This window comes from Etheostoma spectabile, chromosome 7 (genome assembly GCF_008692095.1).
Source record: "Etheostoma spectabile isolate EspeVRDwgs_2016 chromosome 7, UIUC_Espe_1.0, whole genome shotgun sequence".
NCBI classification, from domain to species: domain Eukaryota; kingdom Metazoa; phylum Chordata; class Actinopteri; order Perciformes; family Percidae; genus Etheostoma; species Etheostoma spectabile.
In genome coordinates, this window is record NC_045739.1 from 4,403,370 (window position 1) to 4,429,004 (window position 25,635).

The 25,635-nt window shown below is 39.9% G+C and overlaps 2 long non-coding RNA genes across 3 annotated transcripts in view; one reads left to right on the forward strand and one right to left on the reverse strand.

Moving 5' to 3' along the window:
- Nucleotides 1-22,258, forward strand: LOC116692851 (uncharacterized). 2 transcript variants are annotated; one of them, XR_004332799.1, is made up of 3 exons: nucleotides 1-13; nucleotides 12,260-12,264; nucleotides 22,131-22,258. It is a non-coding gene; the product is annotated as an uncharacterized LOC116692851 (long non-coding RNA). The 2 variants fall into 2 exon arrangements; XR_004332800.1 differs by lacking the exons at nucleotides 1-13; nucleotides 12,260-12,264 and adding exons at nucleotides 11,927-11,936; nucleotides 21,677-21,683.
- Nucleotides 19,808-25,635, reverse strand: part of LOC116692852 (uncharacterized) — an 11,550-nt gene continuing 5,722 nt past the window's right edge. The window contains exon 3 of the long non-coding RNA XR_004332801.1: nucleotides 19,808-19,818. This is a non-coding gene — a long non-coding RNA (uncharacterized LOC116692852). The remainder of the gene's footprint in view (nucleotides 19,819-25,635) is intronic.

Consider the following 25,635-nt stretch of genomic DNA (forward strand, 5'->3'; position numbering starts at 1 on the left):
GCGGTGTGCAAATGTACCACCAAAACAAGTTCCTTTTCGAGACTATTTTGCATCCGGAGCTTAGCCCCGCCTCAGACGATTGTATCTGTCCCAGAATGTATCTGTGGTGTAGCCAAACATTACTCCACAGCCCTCTGGAGCTAAGTCTGGCCATGTGAGGTTTCTTGACAAGCAGATGTGGTCCTAAAAAATGTCATATTTCTATATGAATTGTTTTATTTATAAAAGCTCAGTGACATATTTGTCAAATTACAGCTATATGTCATTTCCATATAAACAATGTGAAGCTCCCTTCATTCTCCTGACAATATACGTTAATCATGAGCTAATCCACTAAAGGTGTTTGCTTATAATGCTTACATGATACTCATATTTATAAGATGACTCTCTAGTTGCAGATGTCATGAGGATTTTGGGACCTAAAATGGCCACAGCCAAGAAAAGGTTAAAACAATACACTGGCTGCCCAAATTTAATTCTTTGCTTCTGCTCTATAGACTCAGACACACTGTACTAACTAAATGAGCCTCTCATGGCACTTTTTAGATATGGGATGATGGTACAGGCTGGAGATTAATTTGTATGGCTGCTCACTCTAAAAAAAAATCAGTAGCTTTATTCACGTCTTCTCTGCTGAAAGCCTCTCTGTCCATCTTACCTCAGCAAACCTTATCAGGTAATTAACGTCATGAATGGAGGTTTAATGACCCTCGCATCAACCTTGTTTAAAGGAAGTAGAATTAAAGATGGTATCTGGACTTGTATAATGCAGGAGGAGCTGTGGTAGCAGGGATGGCAAGCCTGAGCATCAATGTCATCGTTCTGCTGATCAGGCGCTGAGAGTTCTGCTCATGCATTATGAAAGCCCCTTAAGGCAAGCAAAGCTTCCTGACACCTACTGACTTGTATATCTGGTTCTTCAGCAGACGAAGAAGAGTTCACACTCAATAATTGGGCGGTGACCCGTCATGTACATGCCTGGCTCACAATTTGCCTTGAGGTGGGAAGAATCAAAACAAAATCACAGATTGGGAAAGCCTAAAAAAATACAGTGGGGCTCAAAAGTTTGGGCACCCTAGGTACAAATTTGTATTAATGTGCATAAAGAAGCCAAGAAAAGATGGAAAAATCTCCAAAAGGCATTAATGACAGATCAGACATTTGTATAATATGTCACAAAAGGTTAGATTTTATTTACATCATTTACACTTTCAAAAAAACAGAAAACAAAAAAATGGCATCCGCAAAAGTTTGGGCACCCTGCAGAGTTTCTAGCATGCACCGGCCACTTTGGAAAGCTGAGACCTGACAATGTCATGGATTGTTCTCAATCATCGTCTGGAAAAACCAGGGGAAGTCAATCTTGCCCAGACTCATCTGACCTTGCCCCAACAATCAGCAGCTTGGGTTCTTCTAAGCAGTTGTCTAGAAAACTGAAACTGAAAATAGTTGACGCTCACAAAGCAGGAGAAGACTATAAGAAGATAGCAAAGCGTTTTCAGATGCCAATATCCTCTGTTCAGAATGTTATTAAAAAATGGCAGTCATAAGGAACAGTGGAAGTTAAAGCAAGATCTGGAAGACCAAGTGGCTGACACTTGAGTTGTGCTACACCATTCCACTATAAAGAGATACTTGTACAAATATGGTCTTCATGGAAGAGTCATCAGAAGAAAACCTCATTAGAATCAGAATCAACTTTATTTGCCAGGTATGAGGACACATACGAGGAATTTTTCTTTGGAGCATCGTTGCTCACACTGTGCTTACACATACAAAACAACCAAAACAAAAATATACACACTAATATATACACAATATAAACATACTCTAAACAGAAACAATATAGAGGCTTGAGTGCAATGAAGAGTTCAATAAAAGTTATTTAAATGTGGGGCATAGTGCAAAGGATACTGGGATCAATAGTATTATGTCATTATATTACAATATGAACAGTATGAACATTATGAACAGTTGTGAAATAGGAAATGAGAATGATGAATAAATAACAAATAATAAGTGAGACATGAGAATGGGAATGATGAATAGTACTAAATAAGTGGAACCATTAAACTGGTGCTGTAGAAACAGTGTTACTGTGTTATGGACTAGAACTGAACCTGACACTGTGGATCAGAAGTCAGCTGTTCATCAGAGAGATGGCTTGTGGGTAGAAACTGTTCCTGAGTCTGTTGGTTTTGGCGTACAGTGCTCTGCTTCTACGTCCTCACCACAAAAATCAGCGTTTGAAGTTTGCAAATGAACATACAGACAAGCATGATGCATTGTGGGAACAGGTTCTGTGGACCGATGAGGTTAAAATAGAACTTTATGGCCAGAATGAGCAAAGGTACGTTTGGAGAAGAAAGGGCACAGAATTTAATGAAAAGAACCTCTGTCCAACTGTTGAGCATGGGGGTGGATCAGTCATGCTTTGGGGTTGTATTGCAGCCAGTGGCATGGAACATTTCACGAGTAGAAGGAAAAATGGATTCAATAAAATGTCAGCAAATTTTGGATGCTAACTTGATGCCATGTGTGAAAAATCTGAAGTTAAAGAGACCACCAAGCTTCTAGAGTGTCACATTTCAAAAAGACACAGATTTCACTTTGCCTCTGTCTGGTGTGTCCAGGTCTTTAATCTCCATGTTTTTTAGCATCTGCACAGCACCTTATTGCTTCATTAGAAAAGCACCAATTTGCAATTATCTTGGCTAATTTCAATTTCCAACTTTTTTAAAGTCTGACCTGTCAATTCCGATATTGGCCGATCCCGAATATCTTTCTTTCTAATAACTATAATTGACACCATACACAAACATTTTTGTAACTTTTCTTAAATAAAAAATTTGATTATATGTTCATGATATAATATTTGATGATATATATATATATTACATAACCGTATAACATTTTCTTTAAAACTGCACCAGGTTAAAGGACTTTCTTTTACTCTCAATCAAGTAAATCTGCACCATTAACACCGTCCCACTGACTTTAGGTCTTTACGCCTTAATTATATGTCACAAGTGCATGAATTGCAGTGATAAAACGAGGACATTTCGCTCATCCACACACTGAAAGGAAATGTGTCCTAATAGCACCATTATGTGTGATGCACAATATGTGTTTCTTTTTTATATAATAAAGTGGATATTATAGTAGAAGCAACAGGGAGTTAAAGATCAGCATAAGTGAACATAAAATTGCAATTACAAAATAATGATGTTAAATCTTCAGTAGCCAGACAAAAACATGATGTCAGCTCTTTCAGATGAATGGGTGGAGATGTAATGGAAATGCCACCTAAGGGAGGAGATAAAATATGATTCCTGAAAGAGAATGAAGCATAGATAGGATTTTAGGTTGAACACTTAAATCTTAAATCAAGCAAATTACAAATGTAGTTTATCTTTTGGCCTTTAAAAATGATGTAGACCGATTCTATCCTCTCGGTTATACCACTTTGGATTGGAGGATTGCTAAAAGCTAAGCAGTTATGGAGCTGGTCAGTGGCCACTGTAGTTGATTGAAAACGCTGTCAGATTGTGTTTGTGAAACCTTTTCATATTCTCTCATGTGGTTGGCTCTTTTTTTGCCAAACATATACTAGAGCTGAAAAGAACTCAAGGCTTTTTCTATGCATCTTGATGTAAAAAAAGCCTCAAAATAAAAAAGATATACTATATTAATTAAATTTAAACCTTTTTCTTAACATTAATATGCGTTCCCCCAGCCTGCCTATGGTCTCCCAGTGGCTAGAAATAGTGATAGGTGTAAACTGAGTCCGGGATATCCCTCTCTGCCTTTGAGAAAATGAAAGCTCAGATGGACCGGTCTGGAATCTGCGCCTTATGAGGTCATAAAGAGCAAGGTTACTTTCCCTTTCTCTGCTTTGCCCGGCCAGAGAATTTGGCCCTTCCCATGAGAGAGAGACATCATAGCTTTCAAATGAGCAAGGTGGCAGTTGGTCAAGGCCACACCCCCACCCTCCAACTTGCCATGGGACCATGAGTTCAGTGAATTGCTCTTATGAGATACAGAACATTAGCATATATCATATATATCAGGACTTGACACTTGTCAAGTACATTTACGTTTCACTTGTCTATGCACAAAAGTCACTTGTCCGGATAAAGATTTATCATTTTATAATTCTTTTTGTGTGTTTTGCTAATGCAGAATTTAAAAAAAAACGTTGAAAGCATCCAAACACTATCAACATTAATAAAATTCAGCTAGCTAGCTAACATCACTTACTTGTCAGCCAAGTTGGGTTGCCCCCAGCAGACGCCGCAGAACATTACCCCTTCTTCATAACGCACCCAGTCAAATTCATCCAGCTGTCCAGCTGTTCACAAATTTTCTTTCCCTTTTTAACTCATATGGTGCTGTTGTTATAAGGTTAATTGTTCTTGGTGCTTTCTCTGGCACTTGGCTGGGCTGCAGAGCCTAAAGAAACATCCCTCTCTATTACACTCTCCAGCACTCTTCTTCTGACCCCTGATTTCCACCAACTGCAGATCGGCTTTGTGCTCCGCAGTCCTTCAAGTCCAGGTCCGGACTTGTTGCAAAACCTCTGACCTGTTGACTTCAGGCCTGGCTCCGTCCATTGTGATATTTTCAAGGTGTAATATGATCCGCCGTGATTTTATTTTGAAAATTGACCGGATGTTTTATTTTGTTTCTGTGTCAGTGACAATACACACGTTGACTTTATTGGAAACCTATTGACTCCGCCCCCGTTCCGGAGCGGATCCGCAGGTGTTCTGTAGTTCAGACTGATCTCATGAAATAGCATATGACACGCCAATTTGTATGCCATTATTGGCATGTTATCAAGACGCACACGTGCTTTTTAGCGTTTATAGCAACGCCGTTTGGCCTCCATTGACTTACATTACCTTGCGATTGCTTGTGAATTTACGCCATAGCGAGTAGTATGAATGGGCGAAAATCTGCATAGGGAGTTTGGTCGAGGTTTGGATGGGTAAAACACAGGACTTTCACCCAGGAGACCGGGGGGTTGTGACCTGCGTGTCACGTTTCCTAAACTCAAGCGTTGTTTTGTTCTGTTAATAAAGTCAACCCCGCTTTTCTTTTTCTAATCCTAACCGGTTTTTCTTTTCCTAAACTCAACCGTGGATTTCTTCTCGCAATAACACGGCAAGTGACAATAACACAGCAAGTGGCGTGTATGTGTATGCTCGCTGTATACAGCGTAGACAAACACACGGATAGCTCAAAATGCATACAGATAACATGCTACTTGGCTTAAAAAGGTTGACGTGTATATTCACATGAAGTCATGATGCCATGTTGCTGAGTTGGACGCTGGTTCGACGGATTGTGTGGGGGGGGGGGGAATTTATTTGTTTCAAATCGGTAAAATACACGTAATGAGTGGCACATGACGTGATAAACACGGCATTTCATTTTATTTGAGTTTTGGCTTGTCCAGTGGGACAAGTACATTTTTCTACTTGCCCTGCAAAAAAAAAGTCCACTTGTCCCGGACAAGCCTTAAGGTTGAGTCCTGTATATCATGGCTGAGCCCTGAAGGGGCACAGCACAGTTTGGGTTCCCTGACAACAACTCAACAACTCTGACATAACTATCTGTAATCCCAGGCGTGTTACAGGGCCTCTGTCAAGCTCTGGCAACCATAAACATTCAGGCTTTTCCTGTCCAAGTGTCACAGTAGCGTAAATTCTGTGATTCTTGACACCAAAATTACACTATGCAGGCTACTGAATTGTTATTATTACTGAAACATTCCCTACAGTGCTTGTCCACCCAGTTCATTATAGGTCACCCAAAATCCAAGCTTGCACAATTGGGAATAAACCTGAGTAAGACTTATGACAGCACCTCTTTGATGGTGTCTTCCTTTTGTTTGACGGCATTTTACTTACTCAGTCTACCATATTTTCATTGTCTATTTCTTGCCTGTATTTCTTGCCTTGTATTTCTTGCCTTGTACTTCTTTCGTGCTTACTTGTTTGTGTGTTATTGTTTTGTTTTTCTGTTTTTTGCTGTTGCTGCTATGCTGCTACTTGTAACGACAGAATTTCCCCGTCGTGGGATAAATAAAGTATAATCTAATCTAATCTAATCTAATCTAGGCTCACCGTTCAGCACTGTGAAAGAAAATCAAACCCTTAGACGTTTTTATTGTCATCTGATCAGCTCAAGGCATTTTAACGTGCTATTGTTTTGAGCTGTGGTTGTCTAGCTTGTTTTGGGCTGGAGATGTCTTCTCTTATATTAAGTGTTGCTAGGGGAAAAATACCTCAACATTGATTAACAATAATTAACACAATGCCACTTGACAATTCAATTAGGCTGTAAGCTACACTGTGATAGCAACGGTTGTGTATTTGGTTTTATTAATGCACATATTTTCAGACTGACAGTTTCTCTCACTCTCACATATACACACACACACACCACACACACACACACACACACACACACACACACACACACACACACACACACACACACACACACACACACACACACACACACACACACAGGGTAAGGCAAATGAAGAGGTGTGGATTCACAAGAAGAATGTTACCTTCCCCCTTAATTCATGTCATCCTAACTACTAAGCATGCACTTTACAAGAAAACAAGTGACTATAACTTGATCAACAAATTGTTGGGCCTCCTCCTTCGCTGATTCATCACAATTAGCCGTGATTGACAAACCAGGGTTGCACTGGGCCTACTGTGGACAATACATATGTTTCACAGTTGGATATCACAGCTGCCCACTTACCTAAAATTAAAGCTGATTTTATGAGCTGCTGTAGCTCATATGTCCCAATGGGAATTTAGGATGTTGACTATGAATTTCTGGAAATAAACATGCTGACGTTTGCAGTAATGCTTCACACCTACAAATATCACCAACCTCTTCATCTGTTGTATGCTTGTCGATCGTGCAGGCACACATTCATACACATAAAGACACACACGCATGTTGCAGCTGTGTCAAGCTTAAGGTTAGGTCGTACTACGTCTTGTGATATTGATAGTGTCCTTTTTTATTTGACTGCTATTGCCTCTCTCTGCGGTTTTTCCACACTGACCAAAAGGCTGGATTTGCATGTGTGTTCAGCCCCCTGCCCCCACCCGCTGTCTGCTTTATCTCCTTTGCATTACACAGAGGCTATTGACAATGCCTGTGGCGTGAAGGTTCCTTTAGTATCTGTCCCCACTGATCACCAAACAAGCCTCCAGCTGCGCCTCTGACCGCCTGCCTGTGCTGCCTCTCTATCATCCTCCTCGCACCAAGCACAAAACGGAGAGGAAGGGAGATTGTATTTATAGAAAAGAAGAGAGGAAGCGATCAAAAGGAACAGAGGGAGAGAGTTATCGGTTCGATTGAACGTTTCTTTTCTCCAGTAGCACGGGAGATTTCATTGAAAGGCTGTTGCAATCGATTGGCCCTCAGGGATGGATACTGTGAAGCCAAGGAGAGAGAGAGATTCAAGTAGCGAGAGAAACACAGGAAAAATAACATTCAGTTGTTACAGAAGAAAACAAGTGAGAGAAAGAACAATTAGGAGCCAAAGGAAAGGGACCTAGCAGAATTAGAATATGTAGAGCGTGTTGAATTTTTTGTTTTACTCTGCTGGTCAACGGTTTCAATACCCGTGAGCTGTTTGTAGATCCTCATGAAAAAAACACAAAGGTTTACAACCTCGAGTGTTATCCAGAAACCCCATTGTATCCATGACACAAACTTGTTTGTGTTTTTGTTCTTTCCAGTGCAACAAGCTGGGTACATAGATTTAGACTGAATCTCATTTTTCTTTCTTAACCCTACTCCTTACCCCTTTCCCTCGTTTTTGCGCGTTCACGCGGGACCTAGTGGTGTCCCATTACCTATTACGACCAAGGGGTAGGGGTGAGACCGAGGGCTGTATACCCCTAGAAATCGAGTGTGGACGCGAGCTCACTTGTAAACACACAAGCAACAATGGTTGCCGCATCGACCAGAGAGACGCATAAATGTAAGTACTTTTGGCTTAAATAATTGATTTAAAAGTTACAACAGTCTTGTTTTGTGGTCTATTCAGTCCTGTACATATATACTTGCAACCCTGTTCCTAACTGAAACTTTAAAAAAATCGCTAGCTTGCAATGTTAACGCTAATCGCTAACCGCTAACGTTAACGTTGATTTGCACAACAGTCCCGCATTTCTCTGCCTTGAATGGACTGGATACATTGCATAGATTGTTCATATATATATTAATATTAACGGTCTATGATACTTCGCTTGGTGCTTTACATATGCCGTCCTGTATCACACAGGAGGACACAGCAGCTGGTCCAGTTTGGGGCTGAAAACGAGCAGAAGTTTCCTAAATCATGTGTTCATGTTGTACCCATTCATTATTGCATTGGTACTGTAGTATTGTAATCATTTGTAATTAATTCCTGTTCATTGTTCATGCACTTGTATATTGTTGTTGGTTTTGATATGGAACACTAATGAAATGTGATGGGGGGTTACTGGCCAACAGGCATCAGACTGTATTTTTTTAGTTTTACACATATGAGTGCCTTTTTATGTGTGTGACATGTTAGTAATGGTTCTAATAGTATATGATACGTAACAGATAATGGTTCTGTAACATAATTTTATGTAATGTTTTTGCCTGTTATGTTTAATTCATCAGCAGTAAAGACAGATTTTAACAAAATGTTTTTCTGAACATCAATGACATTCAAAACGATGATAACTGAAACAGATATACAACACACCTTGTATACATGGTGTATATGAATGTATACATGATACATGTGTATACACATATGTATTGCAAACAGACCTAAGTACTACAAAGATAAGAACATCTGCCTCTACTGTTGTCAAAACCCACACAGCCGACAGACAGAGACGGCATCTTGGAAGTTTGTGGTCAATACTGTATGGTGATGTAACCAAGTGGTGTCCCATTTCATAGGGGTATGTTTTCACCCCTATCCCTTACCCCTTGGTTTCAAGGGCCAAGAGATAGGGGTAAGGGGTAGGGGTAAGATGGAGAAATGAGATTCAGCCTAAGAACATGTAAAACTGTCATTTCTTGATTGTTGTTAAATATTTGTATCAAAATATTATATATTATATTATATATTGTATTAAGCAAATTTGATTTTACAATCACGAATTTGGCTTCCCACGATCAAATTTGTGTGATCGAGCAATATTTTCAATGCGTCATTCCGTTCATTCCTTATTTCATAGAAGGCTCCGTTTTTTTTGCAAAGCCCATCTACCGCCCCGTAAACCACTGTTTGATCATGTGCCAGTCAGAAAAAACAAAAGTCAGTATCTAGAGTTATGATTGGGTTTTTATCTCTCTCTCTCTCTTAGGTCATCCTGTACGTCTCATCTCCGTTTTTTCTGCTTTTCCCCCCCCGTGTGTGTGGTGTGTGTGTGTGTGGGTGTGTGTGTGTGTGTGTTGGGTTGTGGTGGTGTGGGGTGTGTGTGTGTGTGGGTGTGGGTGTGGGGTGTGTTGTGTGTTTTTGTTGTGTGGTGGTGTGGGTGTGTGTGTGTTTTGTGTGTGGGTGTGTGTGTGTGTGGGGTGTGTGTGTGCGCACATGTGTCAGTCCGTGGGCACAGGGGCTGCTGGGATTAGTGAAGTCGCTGGAAACTCATGTAATCGTGCAAGTAAATTTGAACGTTTGATACAGCATAGTTTCGGAGGCAATACGGGGAACGGTACAAGTACGCCAAGTATCAATCTTTTTTTTAAAATAAGTGTAAGCTACTAAAGCAACTTCCGTTCTTTCCTTTTTTTTCCGTTGCCATAGGTGTGCTCATTGGAAAATCTGAAAACTTGTCCCGTTGACTGACATTCGTCATCAATAGAGTCACACAAACAGTCAGAGGGCCTACAAGACACAAAGAAAGTCACAAAGACTGATGCCTGTTCAGGACCAAAGGACAGAACCACAGAGTCCCTTGAGTCCCACAGGTGTCAGCCTTTATAGTATGCTTAATAAGTCCAACCACTCCTCTGGCTGCCTGAGCCCAGTAGTAGAGCCTTGGATCCATCCAGAGTTAGTGCGTGCACCACAGGACCACATCCGTCCTCCAGGGTCAGATCCAGTTCTGATGGATGACTCCTCAGGGACGAGAGATGGCGGAGCTGCTCCTCGTCTCCCTTTGTTTTTGTGGTGTATACGTACATCAGCAGGTAAAAATACACACAGATGGTGTATATACGTACAGTTAGGCTGTGACCTTGTCTATGACCACACACTTAAATGGCCATGTTTCTGATGAGTGGATTCCCATGGGGGAGGGAGTAAGGAAGAAAAGTGTAGATGCGATGATGAAATACAACGATTGTCCCCTGATAGATTGGGGACAAGGCCCCTAATCGCTCTTCATGTCATGTGAATGACCTCCCAGGATACAGTGCACAGATTCATCACCTGAAGCACTCCTCTCATTCACCACCAAGTGAATCACTGGTCATGATGTACTGTATAGGTGTGCTATAAATGGCACCTTCTTAAACCTGATGAAATCCTCCATCAGCCACTATTCTTAGCCTTCTGTAACCTAAAGCTTTGCAGATGTGGTGAGCCCATTATTATTGAATATAGAAGTGCTTCAGGTAACAGTAGTGTGCTAACAATACACTGCATGTTTGAAGAACTTGGATGGAGTAGTCTTGTGTTTGTAAGGGATAAAGAAGTAAAGTAGATTAGATGTGTTTGTATGAAGAAAAGGGAAGGAAGAAGTTTTTCAGTGCTATCTCAACTTTATAGATTCATTTATCAGAGCTAAATCTAGGGGTGGGAATCACCAGACGCCTCCCGATACCATATCATTACAATACTTACGCCGCAGTATGATAATATTGCGATTTTAAACATATTGCAATATTCTGCGATATATTGCAATTTATTACTTTTTTTTCACAACTTCTAATTTTTCCCAATTTCAAATGATGTCCCCAAAAGGAAACTTTGTCAACATCTGTTTTATCTATAAAGATAGATTTCTCTGTTTGTTCATCTCACTTTTGCTTCAAAATGGGATTGTCAAGCAGACAAACTGAACAACACATATATAATAAAAGATTGATACTTGGCGCTTGTGTATCATATTGCCACTGAAAATATAACAATACTATGTTGTATCGATTTTTTTCCCCCCACCCCAAGCTAAATCTGGCCCTGGAGAACTGATGTGATCCCATGGTGCAACCACTAAAGCAAGAGTGATTGCAATGTTGGAACTGGATGTATTTTTTTGAATTACCTGTTCAAAATGCACTCTTCCATTTAGAAATCCATTGACCACAATGCACTACAATTTTCATAATGATTGTACAGCTCCAGTTACCTGAGGGAAATTTCACAAAGTATTCTAGTACATTTTTTTGTATCCTGGTCCTAATTTTCTTCACTTTCATTTGAAAGGAAAAACCATTTAACGTCAGTTTCCAGCTCTCAGCCATGGTGCAATTCTGCTTTGCAACAAAGGCAGCTTGGGTCACACTGCCCTTTATTTTTTGGGCTTTTTTTTGTGAGACATTCGCTTACAAATGTGAGAAACTTCGATACACACAAATGAGATGCTTCATACAAAAAAATCAATAATGTATCTGTTTCTGATGTGTGTGTGAATGGTAAAGTCTAAAACCAAAAAAGCTAAAAGCTTCTTATATTATGTTTTCAGAACTTTTTGTGAACTTCCTTACATCAGATGCTAAAATCTGATGTAATAATTCCCCACTGTAAACATTTCTAGTCATTTGGAAATTTTGGGAAATTAGTATTTCAAAGATAACAAAGTGGATTAACAGAGTGTAGGAGGTAAACCCTCCATTACATCCTTTGTTGTGTTTATGCCCCAGTGATCCGATTTCTTCTGAGCTAATTCGTATGCAGCCCGCTGGTGCTGTGCATGGCCAGCTCTGTATGGCCAGTGTATCTATTGCGATGCTCTGTGTAGCGTGACTGCTGCCTGTGTATCATCCATCAGGGGATAGCATAACCTCGCCTTAAAATCATTTTCTACTGAATCAGAATTCAATTCCAGATTCCTCCAAGAAAGTATCATAATAATACATCACCCCTGGATTCCACTTGGGCCACTGTCATAGTGCTTCCTGACTCATTGCCTGAACTGTATTTTCTCAATAATATCGTTGACAGAGACATGATGAAACATTCAGTGAACTAATTTCATTGGCTATGTGGAGAGAACAAAACCTTGAGAATGTGTAATTTTAGATGCATGAAATCCAAAGGTGCTTACATACATTGTTGTGATGACTATGAAACGCCTCAACGATGTCTCCGATTATTGTATTATTCATACATCAGAGAGATACCACTGTGTGATGGGATAAGCAAGCGTTAAAATGCATGCAATGCAGTGTTACTTTTATTCCCCAATGTGTTGAAATGAAATGCTTTTCTGATTGTACAGCAGTGACAGTCTTCATTTTCAACGTACTTAAATGTTGAATAGAGGTAATGAGATTGGAGCTGAATAACAGTGATGGAATTTCATAATGGATTACTGCACCGTACACAATGTCGTGGTTTCACAGTTTCCCCCGATTAGTGGTGCAAATTTAACACTTGTTAGGTGTAAACAGCACTGGGGGAGATTATCTGGCGTGTAGGATTCTATCAATCAAGAGAGTCAGCCTGTGTGATGCATGCGCCTTTCACAATGCTCTCTACAGTCACAACGGCTGTTTATCCACTGATCAGTCTTTGTGCTACGGTGACATATTGAATTACATAGCATACAAATTGTGATTACATGATGAATACACGCTATAAAATGTGTGTTGAGGCAAAAAAATACATTTAATGTAACTTTGTGGTTAAACAACCACAAAGTTAGTTTTATTTGAAGATTTTATGTATTATAGGTATTAATACAATCAGGGCGTCATTACATCACTTAATGCAACGCCATCTACAAATTACTTAAATATACTATTTAATTGATTTATAATTGAATTCAAATGCTGTTTTTCCCACTACAGCCTTTGTACGGCAGCACTGAGCACACAGAAGTTGAAGAGAGTTTGGTGAGATGGCCATAGGGCACCGGAGATGGAGGCTCAGGTCCTGGGTCCATTATTGGGTTAGGTTTAATCTACTGAATCACTTCAGTTAGGGTAAAATATGATGTCTTTGGTTAAATATTTAAAAAGTACACACGTGTCAGTTTATTATTTAACTTAGACCACGTGGTCTAAGTTAAATAATAAAGTCACTATGCAACTGTGCGTAGGGTCATTACTAAGGATTTAATAAGGACTAAAGATTAAGGGTGCTTACTGCAAAAAAAGATTTGATTTATTCTTGATTGCTGCAAATTGAATTATAATTTCACCCTGTTCTTGCACAGTGTAGAGAAACCTGATCTTTAGACGACCTATATTAGTAATACCTTCTAAAATGACAGGCATTACGGCACTCAGGGACAGCTTTGATATACATGAAAATTTTATCGCTCCCCCCCTTACCAACCTGTCTCTCGCATCTTCAAAAATTCCGGAAGATTGGAAATACGCCGCATTCATCCCTGTCTTCAGGGGGGGAGACACCCTGGACCCAAACTGCTATAGACCCATATCTATCTTACCCTGTCTCTTGTAAGTCCTCGAAAGCTTGGTCAATAAACAGATTACCAACCACCTTGAATCCCACAGTATCCTTTCAACCGCACAATCTGGCTTCCGTGCCAGTATACTATTTCTCTGATAAGATTCAGTGCGTTACATGTGAGGGCCTGCTGTTTGAACCTATGGATGTCTCTTTGATTCTTGGGCCGACTCTTTTCTCCCTATACATCAAGGATGTAGCTCTTGCTTCTGGGAATTCTCAGATCCACCTATACGCAGACGACACAATACTGTACACATCCGGCCCCTCACAGGATACTGTGCCATCAAACCTTCAGGAGAGCTTCAGTGCCATCCAGCACTCCTTCCCAAACCTCCAATTACGGCTAAACTCTGGCAAAACCAAGTTCGTCAGGTGCTCACCCAATTAGCATTACCAGGCTTGATGGGTTGGAATAAGAAAACATGGTGGTGTACAAATACCTAGGTGTCTAGTTGTACAGTTCCCTCTCTTTCCAGCAACACATAAAACACCTTCAATCTAAAATTAGGTCCAGGATCGGTTTCCTATTCCGCAACAGGGCCTCCTTCACTTATGCCGCCAAACTCGCTTTGGTGTAAATGACAATCTTACCAATTCTTGATTGCAGTGATGTCATCTACCAAACTGCCTCCAAGTCTCTCCTGAAAACACTAGATGTTCTTACTTACAGTGCCATACGTTTTGTGACAAAAGCCCCCAATAACACCCACCACTGCGGCCTCTATGCATTAGAAGAGATTTGCATAGCTTCTGTCTTATCCGAATTCCTTCCCTGCTTACTCTGAAATGGCACCTGACTGAATAGCCGTAGAGCCAGATACCACGCCCGTTAACAACGCCTGTCTTCTTATTGATCAGGGCACTTGGTATGGTTGCTAGGATTGTGTTTAGTGGCCAGGAAAAATAGCCCCCAAGGATAAGTTAATTTCAGTGGCTAGAGCAACTTATAAGGACCATAAAGATGTTAAACACACTTTACCTAATGAATTACAACCTTAAAAAAGAAAAAAATTCAATGTCTACTACTTGTACTTTAAATGCAGTGATTAAATACTTTATTGCAGAATTGAGCAAGGGCAAGCATACAACTTAAAGTGATTAAACTAAAGTGATCAATACCTAAACTAATTATACTATACTGATTAAATAATATAAATGACAAATTAATAAAATGATAAAATGGTTAAAATTCAAAACCTGATTGTAATTGTCGAGCTTGGATAATTTGGAAATAGAAGGGAGGGGAATGAGTCGCCCCGTCCAAGGAGACCTCAATTCCCTATTCTGCCGCGCCGTATGATCCTTTAGAAATTTGAAGCTTTGTCCAAAGCCTTCAGAATGTCTTTATAAATCCTCAGCTGTAGCGGCAGTTGAACAGAAGATAAAATCCAGAGTCTGATGACTCTTCAGTTGGTTTGGTCGTTGTGGTTACCCTCTGTGGCTTTTGTCTCGTAAATCCACTGAAGAGAATTTCAGGAGTTTTCTTTAGCGGTTTGCTGTTCAAATCCCAATTCTTATTTTAGGTTGTTGGGTCCAGTGATGTCCTGTCCTGTCCAACGCCCTCCGAGATCCGCCGAGGTCGAACCACGTTCTGTGTCTGTCTCTCCCTTATACTAGTTGGACAAAACTCCTTGGGACCTTTCTTAGCACATACACATTTTTGGTTACACACATTTGTGCTTTATGGTTAAGCACACACACATTTCCCTTCCCAGCTGCTCCGTTGACTCATAGTCATAAGGCCGTTACACCCAATTCAACATGTCTCAACATTTTTTCCACTTCTCTTAGCTTCTACATTTCTATTAAAATCATAATTTCCTTCATTCTGTGTCATTGTTACAATCATATTTCAGTTAATTATATTAAAATCGTTACATATAATACATAACATTTCTTACTTCTATTCAATTAATAATCATAATCACATAATCAACTGAAAAGTACCTATGACTTTCTAGTTACTCAATGTGTGTTATTCAGCTTGGAAAGCACCCTACAGCCCCAATGAGCTCTGTGTTCACATTTGTCCCTCGTGATCTCAACTTACCTGACAATATTAAGAACAAATTTTGATTTAAGATTTGAGTTGGATTTTACAAGGTGTTTATGGAACAATTATCACTCAGTACATGCCCAAATAACACTGCTGAATTTATCTTCATGATAACAAGGATGATATGGAGTGAAGCAATGTGCGTGACACATCAATACCTAAGTAATATTACGAGTAATCGTTATTTCCACATTTACTTTCTGCAGTCTGACATCAGTTCACCTTTCTCACCATCTGCGTTGTCAGTTCCCTTTGTCTCCAAAATGTGCTAAGCATTTTTCAGAGTTTGCATGGAGGATCGCACATTCTCCTGTCTGTTTTTAAAAAAATCACAATTTTGCGTGGGAAGTGGCGTACGCACATTTTCAGCCCCATCCGCTAACTACATATAAAACTGCATTCAGTTAGCTTAGCTTAGCATAATGAGTCTCCTGGAGTCCCTGCCAAAAAATGTATCTGGATTAAACGTACAAGATGCGACATTTTGGGCTTTAGAGGTGCTGATTGGCACTTTTGGTTACCTTTTGGACAGATCTTCTCATTTAACTCCCGTTAAAGCAAATTAACGCAAATTAACCTAGGCCTTAACCTAACCATAACATCTTTAATCATACTTTAGCATATTCAATATTAGTAAACAATTTGCAAATATGTTGAGTATTAGCGTTTAGTGACAAGATCATTAAAACATTTCCTCCTGGAAACAATCCATTGATCTGTCAGGCAGTAATACACTTTGTTCGCTCACTGGTTTGATAGGCTCTTTGATTGATTGAACAACATCTGAATCCCTTCTGATAACTGGGGGAGCTCATTTCAGGTGTGACTTGCATGTGATTTAGCCAGACCCAAGGCCAGGAAAAATGGTATGAGTGCTGCACACCATCAATCAAAACTGCACACTGTTTGATTGGAACTATTAGTGTCTTCTCTGTACAGGGCGTCAGGCGAGGTCATTACACTTATTCATGAGTGATCTGAAGCATGGTTCCATGTCTTTCTGGATCCATGTTCCATTGACCACTGAGGCTTGCAGTCAGTGGTGCAAGTATATGGGGGTCTGTTTGTCTTCATCGACAGTAACTCGTGTCTTTCTGCTCATTGGCGAACTGTGGGCTTTGTCTGCACTTCCTTAGTTCAATCAATATGGTCACATGCATTGACTTGTAAAGAACTGTTGTATGTTGCAGATTCAAAGAGCTCCCCTGTCCCTGTGTATTGATCGAGTGACTGATTTACTGCTCTACTGTGTGACAATATGTGTGCCATTTGATTTAAATGAAGCATTTCCACAGCATTTATGTGGCATACATACGTCAAGCTTGAATGTTGAAACCAAGACTTATGGTTGTTTTATTTATTTATTTATTTTAGCATCAAACACTCCAACTCACATTGATAATTCCAAGTAATTATATCTGACATTTTCTTGATTGCGTCAAAACCTGGATTTGTTTAACTATTAAAGTATGAGACTGATAATATTCTATATATGTTTTTTAATTGTCAACAAAACCCATGAAATACTAAACGGGACATTGTGTTGATCCGTCTCCCAATACTTACCTACCTCCTTACCCTGTCTGTGGCTCTCAACCCTAAGACTATTTATATTTTATTTACTGATATAAATATTTAAAGATTGGTCATAAATATGTATTTTTTCTTGGCTTTTAATTCTTTTTTTATAAGGCTAAATGTCCTGAAACCATTGTGTGTAGTATACAGTAGTTTTGAGCAAATGTTACGTTATGTTTTATTTATTTTTTTACTATTTGCACACATCTGCATTGCTGAGTATTTAAGGCTCTAGGACAGTGTACGTGAGAGCCACTGTACATAAACTATTGCCCATGTTCATCTTAATGAAGTCAAGTAATGGATGTCAGCCAGTGCAATGGTGTGGGAGGCATGTTTGTCTTTCAAATCTTTTGGGCAACAATGGAGCTCAATGGCACAGTGGAATATCAGGCTTGGGGTACACAGTCAATACTGTGTTTATTGTTTTCATATGATTTGTACACAATAAATAAAATATAGACTATAACCAGACTTATCCTGCAAACGTTCATTCAATATAGAGTACAGTGGAATCCACTTTCTCTTTCCTTTGCTTTGAAGAATTGCTTGTTTTGTTTTTACATTACATTTTTTATGGTGTGTAAAAATATTTTAGTCTTTGTCTTAGTATATTTAGTTTAGCTAATTTAGTAATTAGCTTAATAAACAGTAAGGATCTTGTTTTCTTTGTTGTCTGTCTGCAAGCATCATGGCTCTTTCTCACACATTAGTATCCAAGTTCTTACCCGCTGCTTTGGTTGTTTTGTCGATAATTTGGCCAAATATAACAAAGCTACAGTGTGTCGTGGATAATGTTAGAGCAACACTTGTGTTTTCTCACTGTCCAAGCAGGACCCTACCAATCAGCTGTAAAAGAGGTCCATGTTTTGTCGGAGTAGGTTGTCTCTCTAGTGGTCCAAAGCCAAAATACTCTTCAACCTCTGCAGTGGTTGTAATGGCTCTTATCTTGTAGTGTTGTGAGATTCCAAGTGCTCATATATTGACTTTTCTCATTTTGACTTCCTCTATGTAATTCTCCCACAGTACGGTAGGTCTACCTGTGTTGATATTTTAAACAACACAACATTGCAATGCCATATTGACGGCCAAATCCCCTCAGATGATGTTGAGGCAGAGGTAAATCAAGGTCTGACCTTGTGACACTTATTGTGAAACTTGCTTGGTCCCAGTTGCCTGGCACTGCCTTGCAAGGCAGATAAGAGTTGTGGCTTAATGTGATGAAACAAATGTATGTTTACTGTTACTACTTCCCCGCTGTGAATTTTTAATGGTAAATGTCACGGGTGTTGTTTTTTTTGATACATGTCCTTGTTCTTCATCTACCTTTGTTTATGTCAGCCATAGTACAAAGGATGAGAAATATTGCCAGAAAAATGTTAAGCTAAAAGGCTTGATGTTTCCATGGGCTGTGTAATGGCCCCAAACCATCCTGACCTTATCATCCAGAAGCCTTCATATCTTCTTTCCATGAGAGAATTTAAGTGGTTGGTCTGCGGTCATGTTATTGCACCTGGATATACGATATGGGACAATATACGATAACATTTTCCTTTCCCTTCTGCTTTCTCATACAAGTCCCACGAGCAGATGAGTGACTCAATTGCATTTAATTGTATCGTGATTAACACAATTTCAGGTACTTCTTAACATGAATGAATTATAGATACTTTCTTGCTGGTTTACTAAGAAACACAAATAAACCATACATTTTGTTAGGTCATAAAGACAAAAAAGCATTGCTTTACACATCAGATCAGAGTCTAATTTCAGTCTTGAAGCTGTAGAAAACAGTTTACTGTTGGTTCACAACTATGTTTAATAATTTACCTTTTGGAAATATTTTGTGATAAGTAACCTTTCCAAACATGCCCTCTCTCTTTCACTCACTTCTGCAACGATGCAGTCTGAAAGGAACTCTCTGGTTTCCTGCCCAGAGGTGGTTTCACATGACATGGTCAACAGCAGACTTTGAGGATCCCTGCCAGAAACCAAGGAATAGAAACTAACCTTGGTGCCCACAAAGTATGACCTCATGTTATGAATCTAACAGAATCTGCCATTTTTGGGGCTACATGGGCAAACTAAAGTGACAAATTAAGTCCAAAAGAGTTCCAAAGACTGACTTGATCTGTTGTTGCCATACAGGCAAAGACAAGAGCAAGACTGTCTATTGACTGCGTTAATTTGATTTGGTGTATACAAAATCAATACCGGCGTGAACAAATCCGCTGTCCTTTGGTGCCTCTAACTGGCCTACCATTAGTGTGATTATTTTATTATAAATGAGCTCTCAGTTTTTAGTTTCGGAGATATGTCATGATAAAATCAATCAAGCCAACTCCAAACATTACTTTCAGCAAGGCTTCTCCATCCCTTTAAAAGGAAATCTGTCAAATGGAAAAAAGCACGTCATAGTTAAACTCAAAGCTAACTTGGTTTTCATGTGAAACACAAATAGAGTGGAAAAGTTCCTCTGCTGAGGTACTTTAGCAGGGGCCCTGCTTAAATGCTCAAAGGACGTGCTCCCTGGGGAATATGTATGTACAAAGTGGAGGTAAATAAATAATAAAAGAGATGAATAGAGGGCTAAGCAGACAGCTGATGAGGCTGATCATAGGAAGGGGGGTGAGACTGTTCCTCTCTGACGCTGTCAGCAGGGTGTGAGGGTTAGTGGTGATTAAAACTGCTTTCCTCTTACCCGTCAGCAAACACACACACACGCATGCACACACACACACATACACACACACACACACACACACACACACACACACTCTGCTATCACAGCAAACTGACTTAGAAATAAACAGCTTAAGCCCCTGTGATGTGCAAGACAGATGATATTTTTTCACTCAACACAGACGGGCCCATTTGAATAGCTCTGCATTTCTCTGTGTTTGCATGCTAAAGTTGATGGCTTCTGCCAAGGATATAATACAGCTATAGAAAAATATATTCTGTAATGTCTTACATAAAAGCCGGTATTTTAATAATGGCAGAGTCTTGAATGAAAGCTGCTAATACAGTTTTGGGTTTGGACTAATTGGGAAGCCTGTCTCTAATGTAAGCCTAATAAAGCCTGGCGCTCTTTGCCGTTGAGGTAAATGAAAGGTTACTACTTGAATTAAAGGTGTATAAAGGTGTGTGACATTAATATTTATGTAATTAATTGCTAATAATGTCAGTAGGACTTTGATGTGTTTCTGGAAGTAAACTTTTGCCTTGACTGGCAAGGTGTGTAACATCCAAGCTTAGAGGGCATCCTATTCAGCTCATAAAAAGGCAATGGGGAAAAATCAAGGTGTAAAGGGAAGGACAGAATATAAGGAAATTAAAGATTTATGTTAAGATAGAGGGTCTTTCAAATTCAAAAAAGAGAGGAGGAATAGTGGGGACAAACTCCATTGGTACAAGGAGAATATGTTGAAAGACTTAAATGAACCATCTACAGGACAATTTCATAGGAAGGAAATATTGCCACATTATTATTCATTTTCTTTAGGGCCATAGTGCATGTATGCTATGCATAATGTATAATTCGTCTTAAGTGGGCATGAATGTCAAATAGACTCATCTCTCTTTCCTGCGCAGGCCATGTCAGAGAGGAGAGGTCACTGTACTGAACGTGCTCGAAAAATATAGTTACAGGTTTAACTAGCTTAATGTACATTCACTATTCCTGCTGCTCAGCAGCGGTATTACCTGCAAATGTGTCATTGTCCCTGTCATGACATGCAGATAGGAAGAGTTAAATCTATATACAGGGTTTAGTCAAATCAAATAGCTGGAGGTGCCTTTTCTTTGACCCTTCGGAATAATAAGAACACAACACAAGACGTTTGAATGATATTAAAAAGCTCAATATTTAAAATACGCTGCATCAAAGCAGGTAATTCAGTGGGAGCATAAAAAAACTACATTGTCTGTGATATATTAAAATGTAAGAATGAATAATCACCACTGAAATAAAAACTTGGCGTACTTGATTAAAGAAAAAACTAATACAATAGCTCCAGATCACGGCATTAGATGTGTGGGAGGGAAACTACAGAATAATTTGTATACTGTAAATCATTACAGGGTATGTGCAGCTGAAGTAGCATTGTAGATTCTTTAAAGCTCAGCCTGTGTTTTTACAACATCTAATTACACAATCCCTAATGTAGATGGATGAAGTTGTACTCTGGGAGGAGGAGATGGAGTGCGAGACAAAGAAACAGAACATGAAGGGGGAGGGCAACAGTTTGTAGGGAGCGGAAGGTGGAAGTAAGGTGGAAACAAAGCAAAGACCGGGAGCTAATGACAGAAACAGAAGAAGAAAGCTATTCCAGAGCTGAGAGACAGATAAAGTCAAGATAAAGGTTCAGAAAAGGAGTCAATAGAGGACTGATAGGAGAAACAGGTTAGAGAGATGAGTAGGGAAGAACATAGATAAAGAGCTTTGATTGGGGTGTAATACCCCCCCCCCCCCCCCGCGCTTCCTTCTCCTATTATTCCACTTTTTGGATTTGTAGCAGAAGGTAAGGACTGGAACGTAGTCATTGTCCATTTTTACAAAAGACAAATGTGCCACGACAAATCTACAATAAACCATGACATCAACAACGCAGCACCTGTCATTTCTTTTGCACATCTTTGGTACGTTTCATATGCATACTGTAGCAGTTAGTGCCTTTTTATTTATATGTATCGAACCAGCTAAATACATAATGTTAAACATGTAATCATTAAATGAGACTTGATGCCAGATTATACCAGCTTTAAAAACAGCAACATGTTTTGTGGTGAATCCGTGGAATTGCCGGGTTGAAGTAAATCCAGTGTTTGGTGTTTTTTGCCCTCAACATCTCCTTCCAGGCAGCGTGGCAATGGTTATGTTTTAGGGTTAAGGCTAGGGTTAGCTGCCTGGAAGGCGACGTTGGAAGCAAAAAAACACCATTGAGCATTACATCCACAAACATTTCTAGCATAGTTCAACCTTGACATTTAAATTTGTGCCATTGATCAATAGCAAACTGTTGTCAGTGCTGACCTTTGAGGGAACAGGGAGCCAAAGAGTCCACGATGGAAGAAGCAGTCATAGCTTTTTACAGTTAGCTGTGTTTCTCCATCCACTTCTATTTATCCTTCTGTCTAAATATAAACTGCTCCACAAAGAAGCAATGCTTTGCAGACAGTTACGAAATCAGAGTCGGCCTTCACAATATTGAAAAAATCGGACATTGCGATATTTTTTCCCCCTGCAATATATATTGCGATATGAAAAAAGAAAAAGTAATTTTTTAAAGATAACATAAATAGCTCTATTTGGAAATAATAAGTCATTCTCGACTACTGTGGTGATTTTGTAGGGGAGTGCATCTACATAGAAGAGGAAAATGAACTAGAACTGCACGCAGTTTCAACGGGGTCCAAGCCTCCCCGGGCCAGTCGTCCTCAGCGACCCGGGGAGCGCGCCAATCCTTACCCCGCTGCGAGGACCGCCTCGGGAGTGGGCCTAGATGCTATTTGTCAAATTTCGTAAAATTCGGATGAGCGGTTCATGAGAAATACACTCTTTTTGTATTTGTAGCGCCCCCTAGCGGCCAATGTTCGTCAAATTTGTTACAGCGCCTCAGGGGGTCATACCAAGTAATATTGTAAAGTTTGGCTTTGATAGCATTTATTTTGGCCGAGATATGGCAAAGTTGGTGTTTTCATAGCTAGCTACACAAATTTGTTTGCGCGTAATATGCGCAATTTTTATCCTATAAATCTCTAGATAACTTTGAGTCAGGTTGGTCTGGAGATGCTATGTGGCAAGTTTCGTGCAGATCCATTGCACGGTCTCGGAGGAGTTTGAAAAAGTTGTTTTTTGATAAATCGCGATTTTTCACGCATAAAAGTCTAGGCGGAAATGGGCGTGGCCTATATCACGAGATTCAGTAGGATCCAGGGAACGCGTGGATGTAAGGTTTTTAAAATTCCGATGTACGGTTTGCGAGTTATAAGGCAAAACGCGTTTTGTCCTGGTATAGCGCCACCTAGTGGTGGAAGTGTGCCAATTTTTTTGGCTGAGGTCTTTGCGGACTTTTGGACCAGTCCTGAAAATGGCGCGTCGCCACCATGTACGGTTTAGGCTGCAGCACCACTTTTATGCGGAGAAGAATAATAAGAAAGAAGGAAGAAGAAGGAAACCTAGCGAAAACAATAGGGTTCCACAGCCCTGCTGTGTGAACCGCGTATCGCCTTGCGATTACCGCGGTGCACGCATCCTCGGGCTTGGACCCCTAAAAAGGATCTTTTCTAATTTGAACCATTCTTTGTTGAACTTTAATGCTTACAGACACCAAAGCAAGTAAGCGCTGTGACTAACGTTACTTTTCTTAAGTGGTTTTGGAGAGGGAAATTAGGTCGAAAGACGCTGGTTGACTAGCATGACACCATTGGATTCATATAATAATCAATCCAGGCTAACGTTAATGACAGTGACGGCATGTTGCTTCCTCTAAATTTCAGGTTGTGGTCGACTAGAGGGGCCAGCTCGTTAGTTTGATAAATTGATCAGACCTGCATATCACGCGCACTAGCAACAAACTCTGTGTATCCACAAACAATTAAATCAATGTAAATGACGTTAACACGCATGCACACATCGCGATGTCGATACTTAAACACAATATCGTTCAGCCCTAAACCAGAGTCCATGTTACACACATGGCTTTTGAATACATTGTGTCGATAGTGATTGGGCTAAGCTACTGACTTACTCCCTCTTTAAAAACTCTTTAATGAATGAAATGATCTACAATCCTGGGTGCAAACAGGCTAATGGCGAGTAGATTAAGGGCCGGGTACAGATAGAAAATAGAAGCTTAGAAAGCTCAGTCCGTAGGGAGTTGGGTTGGGAACCGGAGGGTCTCTGGTTCACATACGGACCAAAGTACGGTGGTGGACTGGTAGCTGGAGAGGTGCCAGTTCACCTCCTGGGCACTTTCAAGGTGCTCTTGAGCAAGGCACCGAACCCCCGACTGCTCGGGGGCCATGGGTAGCCCCCTCACTCTGACATCTCTCCATTTAGTGCATGTATAGGTACTGAGCATGTGTGTGTAATTCAGGCCTGTATGCAATGTATAGTTAGTTGGGAATAGCAGTTCAAAAACTAGCCTTGCATGTAGTCTCTGTCACCAAACTTCTGGAATTTTTTCACTGTGCAACTTTCAGCTTTCACAACAAACGACAACAAAATAGATGGACTAAACATAAGACTTTACAGTAGTGTTACGTTAAAAAACATAACTTTAGTTTGCCACAATTAGCGTACTGTAGTATCAGCAGGTGGTGGATCAGAAAAAAGTTAATACCTATATCGATCATCCTACGGCCAAAGAGCAGGGCTGTTAATAAATAAACATGCACATATGGTAGAGCCCCACCTTCAGGGAAATATGTATGTTTTCATTTGGAAAGAATTTAGCTCAAGCTCTAATGAAATATTCACCAATCGATCCCCCTGCGGCTGCACCGAGCTCAACATATGGTCATTGTTCCACTCACTCCCCACTCGTACTTTAGTGCCAGGCTCGAGCTTTAAATCCTCTTATGTGGTTGAAGGAGACGCTAGGGTCACCTGTGAATTGTGTATCGTCTGTGAACAGTTAGCCATTTCTCAGCGGCCAAAGTAAAGGTAAGAGCTCCCAGAGAGCTCCTAAAACCCGTTTCAGAGGACAATGTGCTGAACAGATTTTCTTTTTTTTTTCTTTTCTTTTTTTTAGGTGAGATAGCCATCATTTTCTGTCCATTCACAAGGTTTCAAATGGTAGAAGATGGACTGGATTGAATCAATCCTTTTATATCTTTGATATATATTTTTTTGTAGGCCCATTGAATTTAATTTTCTTGTCCTTCGTGATATGAAGAAACCCTGTGATATTCTTAGTGCAGTAAGAAATACAATAATCTCCAGATAACTGACCAGATAACCTCTCCAGCTAACTGACCTGCCAATAAATCTACCGTGATGACTCAGTTTAAACACTCATTTCCCTGCCTGTACATAGTCTAATGTCCATTAAAGGAATGTGAAACATGAACATGAAATATTAATCATACTGTTTACAGTGCTTAGCCAACTACAGTATAGTGATGATTCTGTACAACACATTATTGTACCCACAGGCACTCTTCAAAACCCTTCCCTTCTTTTCCCCTTGACTTTAACACTAAAGTGTTTATAGCGCAATCAGCTTAACAGTATAACAGCTTTCCCATTTCAAATGATCTCCACAAACATTAAACTTATAAACACATTTTATGATGCCATTAGATACTCGGGTATTTTGCAAGC